A 12,431-nucleotide genomic window follows, 5' to 3' on the forward strand; every position below is an offset into this window, starting at 1 on the left:
ACCAAGAGGTCAATTGCTTGATTCCTGGTCAGGGCCCATACCCTGGCTACAGACTTGATCCCCAGTGAGGGGCATGCAGGAGGCAACCTATCGCTGTTTCTCTGTGGGTGTGTGTGTATATATATATATATATATATATATATATATATATACACACACACACACATACCTCTATCCCTGTCTCTATCACCCCTTATCACTCACCCTCTCTCTCTAAAAATCAATAAAAACATTAAAAAAAGAACATTATATAATTGTGGCATCGTTTACATAACTGGAGTTGCTGGAGCTTGCTTCTAAACAAGGCAAAGCCTCAAGAAAGTCTTTTGAAATGTGCTGCAGACAATATTATCAATAAAAATATTTAAAAACCTGTGCCTACAGTGCCTTCTTGCCAGGAAAGAGATGAATACACTTCTGAGCTAGATAGATTGAGATCTACAAGGCAGTATTTAATGACACCTAAAATTGTAACAAGTTACTATATGCATAACTGTTGTCACCAGTCCAAAAGTAATTAAATTTTCCAAGGTAATATATATGTTTGCATATATGTATTCATTCTATATAACCTGGAATATTATTGGATAAATAAGAAATAGAAGATTACTTCTGTTTACTTCATGTCTGGACAGTCTCTTTAAACATCTGAGTTTCATTGGTATGTTGGTTTAATAAAAATTTCAGTGCATGGTTTTTTTTCTGTGCTAAGGCAAACTCTTTCAAAAAATATTAAGAACACAGACACAAGTAGACAAAACAAAAAGAGGTTTTTGCTAAGCCATGCCAACTCTACTCTTGCCATTCAACTGATAAATATACAGCAAGGAAGAGTACCTTTCAGCCCACCTGAAGGTATTTTTAATTACACATTAAAGTGCTCTGCATTCTTTATCACTTCACTACTTGCCTAGAGACCTATAAAACCATCAGAGAGTAACATTTTGCAATATTAATGTAGAAAACTAGGACATGTTACATCAAATCAAACCGAGCTGTTCTGGAAAGGTAAGGTTCCAACCTTTCATATTAAAATACTCAACCATCCTCTGACTTGCTGTAAAAATGCATATTTGGCAAAATGATGTCGACTTCTGAGATTTATGAGACTACCCACACCTTTCATGTATGTATAAAAAACATTTATTGTGCTATGTTGATGTTCTTTGCATACAACGAGAAGACAGTATTGCTCAGTGTTTAAGAACACACAATCTGGGGTTACCATGAGGATGAAGCCTGGCTCTGCGCCTCCTCCTGGCGTGGCCTTCTTACCTTCTCTCAAACTTCTTACCTTCTCTAAGTCTTCTTTTTTAGTAGCTGTTGCTTGTTTAATGGGGATAGGTATAATTTTCTTCCCAAGTTTATTATAAAGAATAAGAAATCCTTTGTTGAAAGCTTTTAATGGTGTACCTACCTAACTGTAAGTGCTAAAAAGAAGGGAAGGATGGAGCTGGAGAGGAGAGAGGGAGGACAAAAGAATTTGATTCTAAGTTAAAGTTTGCAGAAAGGACTGCTTGCAAGAGGTGGAACATGAAGAAGCAATGGGCAAACACAAAATGACTTTTGCAAAACATGGGCTATCTCAATATTTCAGACCTTTATAAAAATTACATGGCTCAACCGTGAAGTTTTAGTTGCTCAACAAATTTTTTTCACTTTATCTTTTTTTTGTTTTTTTACTATTTTTTTTCTGTAAAGTAGCAATCTAGGAGATGCCAATTAACCTTGAGATTGCAAGAGGGTGGGGATAATTTCAAAAGGGAACACATCTAAAATTATGTTAAATTTTCCCTCTGGCTGGCAAAATCTTAACAGCATGCATCTGGCTTTAGTTTCCTACACCTCACTACAGAGCTGTGCCAAAGGAATCCCCAAACATCCAGGTACTGTTTTCCTTTGCTCTGACAGCAGTTGAAATTTTGGTCCCTCCTGTTTCTTCTCAACTGGAAAGGACATTCATTTCTGCCCAGCTCAAAGTTTATGTCCCTTGCACTAGAATGTGCATTCTACCATTAAATCTAAAGCTGCCTTGACGTGTTGTTATAATACCTTATGGATGTGGAAAGTTTATTGAGATCTAATGTGAAACATGGGAAAAGGTGTGATCTGGATGCCGCTTAGTGTTCTCACAACAAATCACACTTTTTATAGGTTTGAGCACTAGAGCTAATGTGTTTATTAACTGCTTTTCCTCTTCCTCTTATTATCCTTTGTATGCTGCTAACCTGTATTACACTATTGTTTATAAATAATTGGGCTTAGATGTTATTTTGTCTTCAGACCTTCCCATACAACTAAATTCTATAGTGGAATAACAACCATGGGAGAATGCCTGAACATCCCATTTAATAGAAAAAAAAGGTCAGCAAGAACATTTAACTCTTTAAAACAAGTTTTATAATATGTCTGCAGTGCTACAGCAAAACACTGAAGTGGCAACCATTGAGACGGGAAGTCCTAGGCTTGGTATTTTACCTAATTATCTCTGATCCTCAGTACAACCTTATAAAGAGAATTTTATAATGAGAAAAATGAGTCTGAGAGATGTAACGTACCCAAAGCCATAAAGAAAGCAAGAAGTAACTTGAGGTTTTGAATTTTGTCTGAGTAAAAACCTTGAGGAATGCATTTATTCAATATTTTCATGGGCAAATGCTGCACTTTACCAGATAGGTTTGGGGCACCTATGCTGAGTAAGGCACTCTCCTGGCACTGGGAACAGACAGGAGGAAAGGCCCTAGCCAGGGGTGGGCAAACTTTTTGACTTGAGGGCCACAATGGGTTCTTAAACTGGACCGGAGGGCCGGAACAAAAGCATGGATGGAGTGTTTGTGTGAACTAATATAAATTCAAAGTAAAGGAGCGGTGGGGAGAGCAAGAGAACCAGATAGAACAACTGTATCCGGCCCGCGGGCCGTAGTTTGCCCACGGCTGCAATCCCTGCACTCATGGAGCTGCCAGTCAGCCAAGGAGATAGCAAGACAAAGATATTCCATGCATAAGTGACCCCCTCCCTCTGAGACAAATGGGAAATAAAAGCCTCTTTTCCCATTTGACAGCTCTGCCCCCTGCAATAAGAGAAACAGAATCTTGCTGGAAGAGAAGAAAGATCAGTCGATATAATAAACATAATTTTCAACAGAAGAGTTTTGGGTTTTTTAATTGACTGATCTGAGTGAGAGAAAGAGAGGAGAGAAGCATGCACAGATTTGTTGTTCCATTTATTTATTTATTTATTTGTTTGTTTGTTTGTTTATTGTTTTTTTAATTTTAATTTTTATTTTTTTAATAAATCTTTATTGTTCAGATTATTACAATTGTTCCTCTTTTTCCCCCATAGCTCCCCTCGACCTGGTTCCCACCCCACCCTCTGCCCTTACCCCCCTCACTGTCCTCATCCATAGGTGTACGCTTTTTGTCTAGTCTCTTCCTGCACCCCCCACACCCCTTTCCCCCTGAGAATTGTCAGTCCACTCCCTTTCTATGCCCCTGATTCTATTATATTCACCAGTTTATTCTGTTCATCAGATTTTTTATTCACTTGATTTTTAGATTCACTTGTTGATAGACATGTATTTCTTGTTCATAATTTTTATCTTTACCTTTTTCTTCTTCTTCCTCTTCTTAAAGAATACCTTTCAGCATTTCATATAATACGAGTTTGGCAGTGATGAACTCCTTACCTTTTTCTCATCTGTGAAGCTCTTTATCTGACCTTCAATTCTGAATGACAGCTTTGCTGGATAGAGTAATCTTGGTTCTAGGTTCTTGCTATTCATCACTTTGAATATTTCTTGCCACTCCCTTCTGGCCTGCATAGTTTCTGTTGAGAAATCAGCGGACAGTAGTATGGGTGCTCCCTTGTAGGTAACTAACTGTTTTTCTCTTGCTGCTTTTAATATTCTCTCTTTGTCTTTTGCTCTTGGCATTTTAATTATGATGTGTCTTGGTGTGGTCCTCTTTGGATTCCTTTTGTTTAGGGTTCTGTGCGCTTCCTGGACTTACAAGTCTATTTCTTTCACCAGGTGGGGGAAGTTTTCTGTCATTATTTCTTCAAATAGGTTTTCAATATCTTGCTCTCTCTCTTCTTCTGCCACCCCCATAATTTGGATGTTGGTACGCTTGAAGTTGTTCCAGAGGCTCCTTACACTATCTTCAAATTTTTGGATTCTTTTTTCTTTTTACTTTTCCGGTTGGGTGTTTTTTGCTTCTTTGTATTTAAATTCTTTGACTTGATTGTTGCGATCCTCTATCTGCTGTTGGATCTCTGTATATTATTTTTTATTTCAGTCAGTGTATGCTTAATTTCTAGTTGGTCCTTTTCATATCCTCGAGGGTCTCAGTAAATTTATAGGCCTTTTCTAGAAAATTCTTGAAAAATCTTATAACTGTGGTTGTGAACCCTATATCCAGTCATTTGCTTTCCTCCATTTCTTTCATTTGTGACCTGTTTCTTTCTCTCTGCATTTTGGCTGCTTCCCTGAGTTGATAGAGTGGCTTTGTGTGGTAGGTGTCCTATAGGGTCCAGTGGCTCAGCCTCCCCAGTTACCTGAGGTGGACACTCTTGGTGCACTCCTTTGTGGACTGTGTGCACAGTCTTGTAGTTAAGCCTTGATTGTTGTTGGTATCACTGGGAGGAATTGACCTCCAGACCAATTGGCTGTGAGGATCAGCTGTGTCTACGATGGGAGAACTTCTGTGCTGGAGACACCCTTATGAGGCAAGACTTGCTTCAGTGGGGCTTTGGTGCTCACTGAGTCTGCCCCCTGAGTGTGTCCCTTATGGATCTGAGGAGTTGTAATCTGGATGGTCCTACTCTGATCACTGGGTACAGTGGCTCTTGGATCTCCAAGGAGGTGCCAATTTAGCCTCTGCCTGAGGCCACCCAGCAGGAGCTATGGAGAGATCTGCAGATTCCTCTTCTTTGTTTGGGTTTTGGAGGTGCCCAGATGAGGCCCAGCTATGAAGCAATGCAAGCTGCTATGGAGCCTTGGGCATTCTTTTGGATGTTCTGGGTCTCTCTGACTCAGCTGCAGCTTGTTAGGTAAGTTTAGCTTTCAAAGGACTGGGCCATTCATATGCAAAAGACTCTGCGCACAGCTTGGATGAGGTGGAGTTTCAGGGCAGAGCAAACAGAAATGGCTTCCCATCAGCCCTGCCCTAAGAGGCCCCCAGGTCTCAGTGTCCCTTGGTAATCGCTGCAAGCACCTCTGAGAGATTGCTGCCCTCGAGTTCTTCCTGCTGCCAGACAGTCCAGTTTCTCCCCATATGAGATTGGGTCCCCAGAGTCTCGCCCGGAATTGGAGTTCAGAGCAGCCAGGAGCTGTGTCTCCCGCCAGATTGAAAAAGCCAGCTGCGTACTCAGTTGCCAACCCTCTCCGTGCGCACGCCTCAGTACCTCTGCACTTTACTTCTGCAGCTCCTCTGAGTCTCAGTGTGCTTTTCTCTTCCCTTATAGTTGTAGAATTTCCACTTAGCCAGCCTTCCTGTGGTTCTGGATGATGTCCGTTTTGTCTTTTAGTTGTTGTTTTGAAGTTGTTATATGAGGCAGCAAGTTCAGGTGTTTACCTATGCCGCCATCTTGGTTTCTCCCTGTTCCACTTATTTATGAATTCATGGGTTGCTTCTTGTATGTACCTTGATCGGGGATCATACCTGCAATTTTAGTATGAGACTACACTCCAACTGAGCTGAGTTACCCAACTAGGGCTACAATATATGATTTTTATTATTGTTATCAAACATAGTATTATTACAAAATATAATGTGGATATATACATATGTGTGTGTGTGTGTGTGTATATATATATATATATATATATGATAAGTAAACATAAACAAAGTTGGAAGAAGCACACTCCCTGATTTCAAACAATGCTACAAAGCTATAATAATCAAGCCACCTGGTTCTGGCACAAATAAAAGTAGACACATAGATCCATGGAACAGAATAGATCACCCCAAAATAAACCCTCACTTATATGGTCAGGTAGTCTACAACAAAGGCAGCAAGAATATACAATGGGAAATGACAGTCTCTTAAATAAGTGACTCTGGGAAAAGTGGACAGATACATTTAAAAAATAAAACTGGATCACTTTCATACCATATACAAAAATAAACTCAAAACAGATTAAAAACTTAAATGTCAGGCCTAAAACCATAAAAATCCTTGAAGGAAACATAGTCAATCAGTAAATTCTGTAACATCGGTCTTAGCAATATGTAATGTCTCTTCTGACAAGGGCAACAAAAGCAAAACTAAACAAATGAGAATACATCAAACTAAAAAACTGTACGGCAAAGGAAACCATCAACAAAATTAAAAGACAACCTACTGAATGGGAGAAGATTATTTACACATGATATATCCAATAGGGGGTTAATATCCAAAATTTATAAGGAACTCATACAACTCAACATAAAAAAATCAACCAATATAATAATAAAATTATTATTATATTAAATATAATAATAATTTTCTGAATATACACTTCTGAATATACACTTCTCCAAAGAAAACATACAGATGGCCAAAACAGGCATATGAAAAGATGCTCAATATCACTAATTATCACGAAAATGTAAATTAAAACCACAATGAGCTATCACCTCATACTTGTCAGAATGACTATTAACAAAAAGTCAACAAATAACAAGTGTTAGTGAGGATGTGGAAAAAGAAAATCCTTGTGCACTGTTGGTGGGATTATAAATTAATGCAGCCACTCTGGAAAAAGTATGAAGGTTCCTAAAAAAATTAAAAATAGAACTACCATGCAACCTAGCAATTGCATTTTTAGGTATTTATATGAAGAAATCCAAAAAACTAATTCAAAAAGATATATGCAAGAGAAACCAAGATGGCGGCATAGGTAAACACCTAAACTGCTGCCTCACACAACAATATCAAAACTATAACTAAAAGACAAAACAGACACCATACAGAACCATAGGAAAGCTGGCTGAGTGGAAATTCTACAACTAGAAGAAAAGAGGAAAGCACACCGAGACTCAGAGGAGCCACAAAAGGCTGAGGTATGGAGACTCGCACACAGAGAGGACTGGTGGCTGTGTGTATGGGTGGTTGAGTGTGCAGCTGGCTTTCTAAAGTGGGAGGGAGAAGGAAGCTCCCAACTGCACTGAACTCCAGTCCCGGGCGAGATGCAGGGAAACCAGACTCATTTGGGGGGAATCTGGACTGTCAGGAAAAGAGGAAGCACACTGAGACTCGGGAGCTGCAGAAGGCAGTGGTCCGGAGGCGCGCGCGCGTGCGCAGAGAGGACTGACTGCTGAATGCACGGGAGGCTGAGTGCGCGGCTGGCTTTCTAATGCAGGAGAGAGACGGAAGCTCCCAACTGTGCTGAACTCCGGTTCCGGGTAAGTTTCTGGGAACCCCAACTCATTCGGGGAGAAACTGGACTGTCTGGCAGTGGGCAAAACTCAAAGGCAGCTTTCTCTCAGAGGTGCTTGCAGTGATTACCGAGGGACACTGAGACCCAGGGGCCTCATCGGGCAGGGCTGAGGGGAAACCAAGGCTGTCTGCTCCACCTTGAAACTCCGCCCCATCCAAGCTGAGCACAGAGGCTTTTGCAATTTTGCAAGTCTTGTCTCATAAGAGTGTCTCCAGCACAGAAGTTCTCCCATCATAGACACAACTGAACCTCACAGCCAATTGGCCTGGAGGTCAATTCCTCCCAGTGATACCAACAACAATCAAGGCTTAACTACAACAAGGCTGAGCACACAGTCCACAAAGGAGTGCACCAAGAGTGTCCACCTCAGGTAACTGGGGAGGCTGAGCCACTGTGCCCTAGAGGACACCTACCACACAAAGCTACTCTACCAACTCAGAGAAGCAGCGAAAATGCGGAGACAAAGAAACAGGTCACAAATGAAAGAAATGGAGGAAAACAAACGACTGGATATAGAGTTCAAAACCATGGTTATAAGGTTTTTCAAGAATTTTCTAGAAAAGGCTGACAAATTTAGGATATGAAAAAGGACCAACTAGAAATTAAACATACACTGACTAAAATAAAAAATACTATACAGAGACCTAACAGCAGACTAGAGGACCACAAGAATCAAGTCAAAGAGTTGAAATACAAAGAAGCAAAAAACACTCAGCCATAAAAGCAAAAAGAAAAAAGAATCCAAAAGTTTGAAGATAGTGTAAGGAGCCTCTGGGACAACTTCAAGTGTACCAACATCCGAATTTTGGGGGTGCCAGAAGAAGAGAGAGAGCAAGATATTGAAAACCTATTTGAAGAAATAATGACAGAAAACTTTCCCTACCTGGTGAAAGAAATAGACTTACAAGTCCAGGAAGCGCACAGAACCCCAAACAAAAGGAATCCAAAGTGGATCACACCAAGACACATCATAATTAAAATGCCAAGGGCAAAAGACAAAGAGAGAATATTAAAAGCAGCAAGAGAAAAACAGTTAGTTACCTACAAGGGAGCACCCATACTACTGTCCGCTGATTTCTCAACAGAAACTATGCAGGCCAGAAGGGAGTGGCAAGAAATATTCAAAGTGATGAATAGCAAGAACCTAGAACCAAGATTACTCTATCCAGCAAAGCTGTCATTCAGAATTGAAGGTCAGATAAAGAGCTTCACAGACAAGAAAAAGCTAAAGGAGTTCATCACCACCAAACCAGGATTATATGAAATGCTGAAAGGTATTCTTTAAGAAGAGGAAGAAGAAGAAAAAGGTAAAGATAAAAATTATGAACAAGAAATACATGTCTATCAACAAGTGAATCTAAAAATCAAGTGAATAAAAAATCTGATGAACAGAATAAACTGGTGAATATAATAGAATCAGGGGCACAGAAAGGGAGTGGACTGACAATTCTCGGGGGGAAAGGGGTGTGGGAGGTGCGGGAAGAGACTGGACAAAAAGCGTACACCTATGGATGAGGACAGTGGCGGGTGCATAAGGGCAGAGGGTGGGGTGGGAACCGGGTGGAGGGGAGCTATGGGGGGAAAAAGAGGAACAATTGTAATAATCTGAACAATAAAGATTTATTAAATTAAAAAAAAAAGATTTATGCATCCTTATGTTCACTGCAGAATTATTTACAACTAGAGTCCCAGGGCATGAAATTCATGCATCGGTGGCAGGGGAGTGGGGGTCCCCTCAGCCCAGCCTGCTGCACTCTCTTTAATCCAGGACCCCTTGGAGGATGTCTGACAGCCAGTTTAGGATCGGGCCTAAACCGGCAGTTGGACATCCCTCTCACAATCTGAGACCACTGGGTTCTAACTGCTCACCTGCCTGCCTGCCTGATCACCCCTATCTGCCCCCACCCCTGCTGGCCTGGTCACCCCCAACTGGCTCCCCTGCTGGACTAGTCACCCCTAATTGCTCCCCCCACCCGCCGGCCTGGTCACCCCTAACTGCCCCCCCACCAGCCTGGTTGCCCCCAACTCCTCCCTGCCCCCCGTTGACCTGGTCGCCCCTCACTGCCCCCCCTGTGGGCCTGGTCGCCCCCAATTGCCCCCCCTGCGGGCCTGGTCACCCCATGCAGCCTGCTGCTCAGTCGTTTGGTTGCCCCTCACTAACACCCCTGCCTGCCTGGTCACCCTTAACTGCCCCCCCCCCCGCTGGCCTGGTCATCCCTCACTGCCCCCCATGCTGGCCTGGCCCCCAACTGCCCCCCCTGCAGGCCTGGTAACCCCACACAGCCTCTGCTCAGTCGTTTGGTTGCCCCTCACTAACACCCCTGCCGGCCTAGTCGCCCCACACAGCCTGTTTGGTCATCCATTCAGTTGCAATGGTCGCTAAGGCTTTTATATATATATACATAGCCAAGCTATGGACACAACCTAGATGTTCAGGAATAAATGAATCTATAAAGAATATGTGGTATGTACGGTATGTATGGACACACACACACACACACACACACACACACACAGAATAGAATGTTACTTAGCCATAAGAAGAATGAAATCTTGCCATTTGCGACAACTTGGATGGATCTACAGCATATTATGCTAAGTGGAATAAGTCAGACAGAGAAAGATAAATACTATATGGTTTCCCTTATACATGGAATCTAAAAACAAAACAAGTGAATAATCAAAACAGAAACAGATTCATAGACACAGAGAACAAACTAATGGTTGCCAGAAGGAAGGGGGTGGGAGATTGAGTGAAAAAGGTGATGAGGAATAAGAGGCACAAACTTATAGGTATAAAATAAATAAGCCATGGGGATGTAGTGTGTAGCACAGTTAAATTTATTCAAACTAGTAAAAAAAAATGACTGATCTTAAGTTCCAGCTGATGTTGAGGTCCTGTGAGAAACCTACCCATTCTTGGCAAAGACTAAATATTCGATTACATTAACCCAGTGGTCGGCAAACTCATTAGTCAACAGAGTGGCAAACCACGTGTGGCTAGCAAGCCGCGGTTTGCTGACCACTGCATTAACCCAACATATACTAAAGCAATTCATTGAAAATTAAGGAAAGCATGGATGACTGTTCAGATGTTTTCAACAATTCACTCATAGGCATTTAAAATCTGTTTTATTTCCTACCACAAATAATGTTACTGTTTTGTGAATAAACAGTTTAATATTTGTCAAGCTCCTTTTGTCTATTTTATGGCATCTGGTTAAAAAAAAAAATACCAAAGAAGCCAGAGAGCTTAGGTCACAGATGTGAGCACAGGCTGGTAGCAAAAATAAAGGGCTCTGACTTCAAAGAGTTAGGGAAGTCTTGTCACAATGTAATAAAAAGGATGGATGTTGCAGAAAGGGCCAGAAACTCAGAAGTGAAAACGTGGAGATAAGTCAACTTCTGCTGGGTGTTTTCAAAGTTCTCTCACTCTTCAGCAACCATCCAGACACCAGATGCATCCTTCTTTTCTGTGCCCCTGACAACAAATTAATTTTATCTCCAACAACCTCCCCCTCTCAACAACAATGCCACTCAGAACTCCCTTTCAGCAACTGGAAGGGAAAGACTTACAATCTGGAGAGTTTTGTCTATTTATGGTATCAGACTTAACAAGGGGATCACTCATAAGTTATATAAGTGTCTAACCACTTTGCTGTACATCTGAAACTAATATAATATTGAATGTCAACTGTAACTGAAAAATGTAAAAAAAACAAAAATTTAAGAAAAACAATTTGAGGGTTTTGTGAGTTGGTTTGTACTTTGCGGTAACAGTGCTCTCTTTCCACTTTTGTCCAGGAGCTTAAAAAATGTTATCAAGTGTCTATGTCTTAGGTTGGCCTTCTTTGTGGTTTGCCCCTCACAGACAGGCTTTTTCCAGAGAATGGCCCCCAGCAGGTACAGGGTTGCATGGTCCTTTGTGGCCACAAGCTCAAAGGGAGAGTCCTCTCTCCCCAGAATCCCTAGCAATTCCTGGAAAAGGATCCTGATTGACCAAGGCTGGGTTTCATTCCCAAACCCCACGGCTGGGGAGGGAGGTGGTGCATGCCTCAATTTGGGCACCGCTAGGAGAGAAAGAACACTTTCTAGAAGAAAAGAGGGAGGCAATCTGTTACCAGAAGAGCAAGAATGCAGGGCTCAAAAAAGCCAATTCTAAGGGATGGCGAGTGAGGATGCACCTTTCCCTCCCCACCCCACCCCTGAAATTTCAACAAGTTAACCGATGATAATTCAACAAAGAAATCCCTGCTCAGCACAGGCAAACCTGAGACCTGCGCACTGACATGTCTAAAGGTGGGCAATAGGGAATAAATGGGAGATGAGAAGAGAAGAAAGAGCAGACGGCCCTCAGATGCAGCCCTGCAGCTGGGAGAAAGGAGAAAGCTGGCAGCAGCAGGCGCTTCCTTTGGCCCTGGAGGAACAGAGAGCTGCAGGCCAGGTGGGCAGCTGAGCAGAGCAAGTGGGAGGGAGGGAACAGTGACTGAGCCAGCAGCTAGCTGCCTGACAGAGCATGGGGTTCTGCCCTGCAGCTCTCCACTTTGGGTCAGCCCCAGAAATACCATTTGCTCCCAACGACTTTAGGGGTAACAGTAGCTTCCTGTTATTGAGAACATCTTGGTTGCCTCACCATCCTCTATCCCAAAGACAGCCATATGGTTAAAAGTAGTTTCCAAGCACTATCTTTTGCAGAATACTTCGTATCTTCCTGTTGAACCTAGAAGCCAGTAAGTTTGACAGGAACTGAGAACCACAGAAGAAGTAGCCTTCAAGCCATGGTGGCACCACAGAGGACGTGCAGCCACACTGGCATGCCTCCTATAGAGAGAGAGGGAGGAGTGTTCCCCCATTTTCTCTCTTCCTCCCTCCTTCCAGTCTCGCTGCAGTATATTCCATTGGCTGAATGGAATCAGAGGTAACTGACAGATGTGTAAATTCAATCCTCTGGGAAGTAAACATCAAGATGGATTTTGAGATGCAAGAGATTTATTGGAGGTAAGTTTACCTATG

The sequence above is a fragment of the Plecotus auritus genome (assembly GCF_963455305.1).
Source record: "Plecotus auritus genome assembly, chromosome: 3".
Taxonomy (NCBI): Eukaryota; Metazoa; Chordata; class Mammalia; order Chiroptera; family Vespertilionidae; genus Plecotus; species Plecotus auritus.